Source organism: Chiloscyllium punctatum, chromosome 18 (genome assembly GCF_047496795.1).
Source record: "Chiloscyllium punctatum isolate Juve2018m chromosome 18, sChiPun1.3, whole genome shotgun sequence".
Lineage (NCBI taxonomy): Eukaryota > Metazoa > Chordata > Chondrichthyes > Orectolobiformes > Hemiscylliidae > Chiloscyllium > Chiloscyllium punctatum.
In genome coordinates this window covers 95,664,490-95,673,324 of record NC_092756.1, presented here as the reverse complement: position 1 = coordinate 95,673,324, position 8,835 = coordinate 95,664,490, and the positions used below count along the sequence as shown (strand labels likewise).

General features: G+C 42.8%; 1 pseudogene; it reads right to left on the bottom strand.

Annotated features, from left to right (window-relative positions):
- Window positions 1-4,078: 4,078 nt before the first annotated feature.
- Window positions 4,079-5,744, bottom strand: LOC140489114 (ferritin heavy chain, oocyte isoform-like; annotated as a pseudogene).
- Between the last annotated feature and the right edge of the window lie 3,091 nt (window positions 5,745-8,835).

The window sequence follows — 8,835 nt, the reverse complement described above, 5'->3', positions numbered from 1 at the left end:
ATCCCTTCTCCTTCTGTAATGAGATGGCTATTGTATTAAGTTACAAAAAAAAAGAACACATGCACTATTTCAGGACAGCAGTCCATTCTTTCTACAGCCAGAAGGGTAGCATCCTTGGACAGTGGAGTACAAGAAATTGACCCCAAAAAAAACCCAGTGTAAATCTGCACTTACAGCCAGGGCAGCACTGCTGTGACTCTGGAGTTATTTAGGCCAAACCAGGTAAGGACAGCAGCTTACATTCCTGATGATACTGCTGTCTTAGTGAAAGAGATGGGTCTTTCATATTTGACAGCTTCAGATATTTATCTACAATGATTAAAAACCCCATGAGACTGCTGTTGTATGTTGCTGAAAACTTCAATAAGCTTAAAACATGGAGGAAGTTAGACTTAGTTTGGTCAAAGAAGGGCAAGCAACTTAGAATGTTTAAACAGGCTCTTATGGTGCTGTTGTAGTGTCCCTTCCCTGGGCTAGGATGTCTAGGTATAAGCCCCACCTGCTTCAGGTATAGAAAAAACCCTGAATAGGGCGATTAGGAAAAATAAATCAAAGCAAGTTAAAGGTTTCAAATGTCATGCAGCTAAGAACCATAGATATGAAGGTAATTAATAACTGAATTTTACCAAAGGTGATTTATCATGATATGTTTTATTTGCAATTCAATGTGAATTCACAATTTAGTACCATACATGGTAAAACTGCAATATGAAGTTATTCCAGGAATCCCACTCAGCTCAGGGTGAGCCTGTCAAACAGGTACTCTCCCAGGCCATTCTCAGGGGCTCCCAGTCTCTTCAGGTTGGTGATGTGATCTCCCAGCTTCTTGATCATCTTCACTTGCTCATCCAAGTAGTGCCTCTCCAGGAAGTCACACAGCTGGGAAAAGAGAGGGAACAGTAGTTCACTCAAAACAGGGATCTTAGTACTGGAGATCAGAGCCAATATGCAAATTCTTGAGGACCAACTCCATATCCCCTTCAGCTGAAAATGCATGACATTAGAAACTCACATGAGAAATTCACCCATTTACTTAACAACAGCCAACAATCTCTGACTGAAATGTTCAATTGATTCCCAAGGTGCTGGGAGAGCAGGGCTTACATTTTCAGTTGTGTATGTGTGTGTGTAAGTGTTTCTGAACACCATCCCTCATGGATGGGCTCTCACCTTCAGGATCTGCTGCTCCCCTGATAGTCCCCTCAAGTCTGGAAATATCCCACTCGAGGAAACTATTTTTCTCCATTGACCTGATCGAATCAATGAATCACTTTCAAATCTTAATTATAATTATTTGCTTTTTTTGTACTCATGGAAACACAACAATTTTTGAAAATTCTGTCATTGGCTTCACTGGCTGGGTCAGCATTTACTGCCCATCCCTCGTTGTCCCTTGAGAAGGTGAGGATGAGCTGCCTTCTTGAACTGCTGCAGTCCGTGGTGTGTGAGGACACCCATTATGGCTGTTAGGGAGGGAATTCCAGGACTTTGACCCAGCAACACTGCGGAATGGTCAGATATTTCCAAGTCAAGATGGTGAACGGCTTGGAGCAAGTCTTGTGGGTGGTGTTCCAATGTATCTGCTGTCCTTGTCCTTCTAGATGGAAGTGGGTGTGGATTTGGAAGGTGCTGTCTAAGGATTTGAATTGTATCTTCAATGCAAATGGCCCTCATTTTTAGCTCTGCTGTCACCCCAGTGAATCGGTGCTGCCTTCCCTCAGAGATGAATAGATCAGGACTGAATACAATATTGTAGATGTGCACTCACTGGCATTTAATAAAACTGTAACAGAACTGTCAGATGCATAACCTGAGGGGACATCATTTAAAGGTGAAAGGCAGGACAGGTCGAAGAAAGCATTTGACACCCAGAGGGTGGGTGGGTTGCCAGGCAGGGGCGTAAAAAGTACACGGAGGAACACTTGAAATGACATTATTTTTTTTAAACAATTCAGCTAGTGGAGCAGCCACACTGCTAAAATTCAGCACAAACTTTCGGTAAAATCCACTCAACCCCAGGAACGGTAGTACAGCTTTTTTCGACAACGATGTGGGAAATTCCCAAACTACTTTTGTTTTCACATCCCATGGGGCCATTTGTCCATGTCCAATAACATGGCCCAGAAAGGTGACAAATTCACTTTTAGCCTGGTTTACCACCTTCCGAAGTCGACTGACCAAGTCCAATAAATGTTCCTTGCAGAAGTGACTGAAAATCACCAGATCATCAATATACACCACACAGTTGGTTCATCTGGCAATGACCTTATTAGTCAGTCTCTGAAATGTGGCTGGAACATTTTTCATACTAAATGGCATGACTTTGAACTGATATTGTCCATCTGGCGTTACGAAAGCCAAAATTGCCTTTGCTCTCTCTGGCAGAGGTACTTGCAGGTAGCCTCTGAGCAAGTCCTACTTAGTAATGTAAGTTGCTTGCTCCACTTTTTCGACACAGTCCTCCGACTGTGGATATGCGTCAATCTCTGTAACAGCATTGATTTTGTGATAGTCCACACGTAACCGTTGGGTATTATCTGGCTTTGTCACCATGACTATGGGTGAGCTCCAGTCACTCTAACTCACTTTGATTATGCCATCTTGGAGCATGCGCCCTAGCTCCGTCTGAACCTGTGCCAACTTTAGATTGTTATGCCCATAAGGATGTTGCTTAATCAGAACAACATCTCCTATATCTACATCATAGACAGTTAGGTTAGGACTTCCCAACAGAAAGCCTCACTCTTCCTCACATTGAGTCCTGTCTGTTAGTGTTTACTCAGTCATTTTTACAATGTCTTGTTGCAAACTTTCAGCTCCCAGCCACAGCACTTACTTTATCACCCAGAAACGTGGACATACATCTCTCTATTCCCCTTCATCTAGATTGATCTATAAATGAGAAACTGAGATTGCTGGGAGGGAGAGACAAATTTTGTCAAAGTTAGCAGCCACACTCCCTGCCCCCTTCTCCCTTCCCGAATCCCAACCACATCCAAAAGGTATCTTCCTATTCCCCATACACACATTTCATCCCCCCACCCCCCCCCATTATCTCATCAGCAACGGAATGGATTTTGGTTGCTTTGATTTTCCGCAAACTGATAGCATCAGTCGCCCAGAATCAGAGCTCCCCAATTCATCTTAGTGTTTGACAAGTTTGTCAATGGAGATTTCTCCCTGTACACAGTGTTGAATACAATGACACCTGAAGAACTGGTTCACCTCAGTTAAGGGTCACTGATATTGATCGCAGCAGTTGAAGGATATTAATCTGTACTAGATCGACTACACAATCTATAAACCAATCATGTTATGGAGAGGGACAGTAGAGTGGTGGGATGCTTCTATTTGATGAATGTTATTTCCATTGTTGTTGTTTCAGTTGGATCTTGATCCTGACAAGCTCAGCACCTCTACTATCCATCCTTTCTCCTTCTATACTGGAGACATCTATTGTCTTTGCGGTAAGATATGAACACATGCATTATTTCAGGACAGAAGTCTATTCTTTCTGCTTTTCCCAATGCTAGGAGGGCATCATCCTTGGACAGTAGAGTACAGGAAATTGTTTAACAATAAATGTAAACCTGCATTTACATCTAAAGTCACAGATTTCATTCCCACTGATGCACTATTGGTGAAACAGAGGTGTTTAATATTTGACAGCTTCAGCTATTTATCCACAATGATTAAAAACCCCATGAGACTGCTGTTATATGTTGCAGCAATTGTCATTAAAGTGACACTTGGGAGGATGATTAACCACCAAAGTCTAAAGGAGGACAAGAAACTTCAGAAGAATGTTAAAACAGACAGTGGTAGTGTCCCTTCCCTCGTACAAGACCTACCTGCTCCACCTGTGTAACATCTGAACAGGGGGAATTAAGAAAAATAGTTCAAAGCAAGTTAAAGGTCTCACATGTCATAGAGACAAGAACCATAGATATGAATGCAATCATTGAATTTTATAAAGGTGTTTTGTCATTCAGATTTTATTTCCAAATTCAATGAGAATTCACAATTTCGTACCATACATGGTAAAACTGCAAATATGCAATTATTCCAGGAATCCCACTCAGCTCAGGGTGAGCCTGTCAAACAGGTACTCTCCCAGGCCATTCTCAGGGGCTCCCAGTCTCTTCAGGTTGGTGATGTGATCTCCCAGCTTCTTGATCATCTTCACTTGCTCATCCAAGTAGTGCCTCTCCAGGAAGTCACACAGCTGGGAAGAACAAAGGGGAACCAATTATGTCAAGATCAAATACACCTTTTTCCTCCCTCAAGAATTAAATTCCGATAATACAGGGAGCGGGCAATTAAGTGATGTCACAGATTGCTGAAAAGCCTCCAGAAAGTGGTCAGATTTTGGCAACACCAGTATGTCAGTCCACCCCTGCACAACACCCTCTGCAATGGAGGGAAGATGGAGACTAAAGAGCCAGTGTCTTATCCATTTAAAAGCTAGAAGCACAGATTAGAAATACCAAGAACTCACATGAGGGTCAGTATGGCCAGAGGAGAGTTTGTGCAGATCCAGCAGACTCTGGTTCACATCCTTCTCCATCTGCAGAGCTCTCTGCATTGCCTCCAGACCATTGCCCCACTCATCCTGCTCTGGCTTCTGGGAGGAGAGAGAAATGTAGGGGCTTCACATTCCACAGTTGCATTTAGAGAACTACAGTATCAGAGTTACTGTAATAAACCATAGATACAGATGTGAAGCATTTTAATTCTCAGAATCACTGTCCTTCTACAATAAACACCAAACCCAACCTTGACATCCTGCAGGAGGACTCTGCCTCCACGTTTATTCTGGAATTCCATCAGTTTCTCAGCGTGTTCCCGTTCCTCATGGGACTACTCCTTGAAGAACTCAGCAAAGTGACGCAGGGCAACATCATCCCGGTCAAAGTAAGAGGACTGGGGGAAGATGGATGGAGAAAGAAAAGACCAAGTTAGGACAGACCCATATCTGGCTCAGAAACTCAAGAGGGGTAAACATCTCATTGCTCATTTTGTACCTGCCTGCAAAATTAGAGATATTTCATAGTTAGACACTACTAGCCTAGCAGCATCTTTAAGCAAGAAGGTTTGAACATATTGGAAAGGCCATCCCTGATCAGGTTAGGAAATGGTTTGGGTTAGAAATCCAGAGACAGCAATAATGTTTGCTGTAACCTATTCAGCATACAATCTCATTCTCGAGAACTCATCCCTCGTTATCAGGGTCACATAAAAGGGAAGTGAAGAATCTGTTAAACAGTAGTTTAACACATGGAATTACTGCTTTCTTAAAATAAAAGCAGCCTCAGCATTTACATTTGATTTCCCCCATCTTAACGAGTAAGCCATCTAATTACATTCTGTTTTACCATTAAGACTAGGAAGTTGACTACATGTATTCATTCAGATCCTCTGTTCTCCACTAGAATGAATAGAAGTTTCAGATTTCAGCATTTCTGAACAAAGCATAATAGTTGCAGAGTAGGGGTAATACTGTTCTCAGCTATTTTCAATACATTTACTCAAGGGAGGGGGACAGAGCTACACCCTAAACTACAGGTCACTGACCAAGCAACTACCTGCTACAATGGAATAATAATCACTTAAAAATAGGACCTAAAAGATACAAGCCTCACCATGGAGAGATAAACATAGGAGGAATAGAGCTCCAGGTTGATCTGCTTGTTAACAGCATCCTCACAGTCCTTGTGGTAGTTCTGACACACTTGGGAGGCCATCTTCACTATTGCTGCTCACTATCACCCAGACAATTCCAGACCTGAGCCTCTTGCTCACAAGCTCTTGTATTTATCCCCCTGGGACATCCTGCACCCAACCAGGGAATGACTCACCAATGATGATTGACAATCATAACAGCCAATCAGGAATCATCCATAAATCCAGACACCAATGAAGGGCATGGGGTGGAGTCAGATACCCAGAGCCAATCAGAGGTTTGAAATGGCAGCATGGTGGCTCAGTAGTTCACTCTGCTGCCTCACAGTGCAAGGGACCCGGGTTCGATTCCAGCCTTGGGCAACTGTCTGTGTGGGTTTCCTCTGGGTGCACCAGTTTCCTCCCACAGGCACAAAGGTATGCAAATCAGGTGAATTGGCCATGCTAAATTGCCAATAGTGTTAGATGTATTAGTTAGAGAGAAATGGGTTACTCTTCAGAGGGTCAGTATGGTCTTGTTGGGCCAAAGGGCCTGTTTCCACCCTGTAGAGAATCTAATCTAATCTAACCTGTGATTGCACTTAATTACAAAAGGAAGCCTAAAGGTGACCGTAGGCCTACAGCAGTGTGTGGACTTGGAGCTTGCTTCTGAGATGGTGTCAAGTCACTCAGTCCAAGGGCAATTAGGGATGGTCAGCACTGGTTGGCATCAACAGCAACAGCAACAGTTCCATTCCATGGATTGATTAAAAAAACATACTCACTCCAAGGCCATAATATGAATACAGAATACAATCCTCCAGATGTGTGTACTCTGCACTTTATACAAATGTGACACAACCTGTACATTCCAGTCACCTCTCCCCACCAGATGAAGACTAAAATGATGTGAGCCTTTTAAATTCAGTTTTGTTCCTGACCGTGCTGTTTTAATAGTTTCTGCACGTGGTCTCTTAACTCTCTGCTTCTCTTCAGTTCTTGGCTCTTCATTATATTGAAATAAGTCTGATTTATCTAGGTCCAAAGTGCACTCTTCCTCACATCGAACTGTTGGCTAGTCTTGTCGGCTTATTATATCAGTGTTCCCCACAATATTCTGCCTGTTTATGGTGCCATCGAACTGAATGTAATCAGGAAGCATGATATAGCTCTCTATTCTTTCAACAGTGTTGCCTGGAAACATATTGAAGTCTGAGAGGCCTGTAGGGAAGACACAGGAACATCAAAACCGAGGTAAAAGGGAGGAGGCCATTCAACCCCTTGAGCCTGCTCTGCCATTTTATATGATCATGGTGGATCCAATCAAACCCAATCACCCTGTTCTTGCTTCCTCGCATATTAGTCAATCCCTTTCACCCCAAATGCTCGATCTAACTCCTTGGAGTCAATATTCTGATCTTGACTGTATTCCGTGGTTGCAGGTCCCACAGGCTCACCACTCACTGGGTGATGAAATGTATCAGCACGTCCACGACACCAAGTTGCAGACAAATTGCCGATCGAGGGGGAGATTCCAATCTGTTTCAGAAAGTCTGCAGTCAGTGTGCATTGGTTTGTTACTTGGGGTGTTAGATATTTTGACTAATTAACACATATTCCTGCATTTACTGGAAATTCATGAAGCCTAGGGATTGATGTGTAAAGTTAAAAGCAGCAAGGAATCAGATGTCAACCTGCTCAGAGACTTTTCCCACTTAGCGTCTGCGAAAGAATTAGAACTTTTGGCAATCTAGGAAGGCTTGCGACAATCTTATGTAGAAACACCTGAATTCCACACTGTCCCCCAGGCCCTTGCAGAGGCGAGACTGAAACAGCTTTGTTCCAGACACTGAAGGCAGTAACCAGTCCCTTCCTGATATTTCACTGCTTCATGACATTACAGCTGACAGTGACACATCCCTGTACAACAGGAGTTGAGAGATCACATTTGGAGGGGAAAAAAGAGAAAACAGATAGGTTCTGAAGGGTACAACTTGAAATGCTTATTGAGTTTCTCTCTCCATAGATGCTGCCAGACCTGTTGAGTTTCTCCCGTAATCAGTTTTGCTTCAGATTGCCAGCATCTGCAATTCTTTATTTAATTAGACTCATATGGATAGCTGAGCAAAATATCCTAAAGGGTCTCAATAAAGATTGTGGTATCAAAAAAAATGGCATTATCACTAGGCTATTAATGCAGAAACCCAGGCATGAATTCAACTACAGCAGTATGTGATTTTGATTTAAAGTCTCAATTTAGTCTAATAACAATCACAAACCCACTATCAGGAAAAAAAACCCACATTATTCTCTCAATGCCTTAGGTGAAGGAAAAGTATCCATTTTGATCAATAGAACAAGGAGGTAGCTTGTGGGCAAAATAGACAGAAGGCAGAACACTTCACTACAGAGGGAACGCACTGGCATGAATTGTGGAAAGTTATTAAAACAAATGGAACTTTGTTAATATCACCAAAGGAGGGTTGCTGCAATTGTACAGGGTGTTGGTAGGAAAGCATCAGGAATATCACTCCTTGCTCCTCTAAGGGGGAACTAGAGGTACTTTAAAAGGAAGATTAGCAATAGTTCAGTAAGAAAAAGACTTTCATTACTCTCATAACTCACATTTGCCAGCAACGTAAGAAGGATGAGAGGCAATCCAATTGTTGCATGATGCTAAGGGGATTGGGTGGTTAAATACAGCTGATATTTAGTCTTGCTGCTAAATCTAGGGTGAAGTCTTGCTCCTCAGATGCAGCCTAATCTCCTGTGGTATTTCCCTCAATGCCACACTGGATTGTCTGATTCCTGCAGTCCTCATTGTCAGTTTTAAGGTAGGGTAGCCGATTTAAAAAGATGGATGAGGAGGGATTACTTCCCATGAAGAGTCATTCACTAGCCTGGATTGCAGTGAATTTAAAGGAAGAGGCAGATATTTAGTAATGATTGACAAGATTATGAAACATGTCCTATGGAGGGCTGGTAGGCCACCAGGAGTGTACCAGACTGAAGGGACAAATTACCACTTCCTCCATGTTGTCCTTACCTGGATAGTCCTATATGTAGAGCACAGCAATGTGCTCGACTCTAGTTAGACTGGAGCAGGACGTGGCTTGGCCAATGACACCCATACAACAGGTGATAAACATCCTGGGGAGGCAACACTGAACCAAG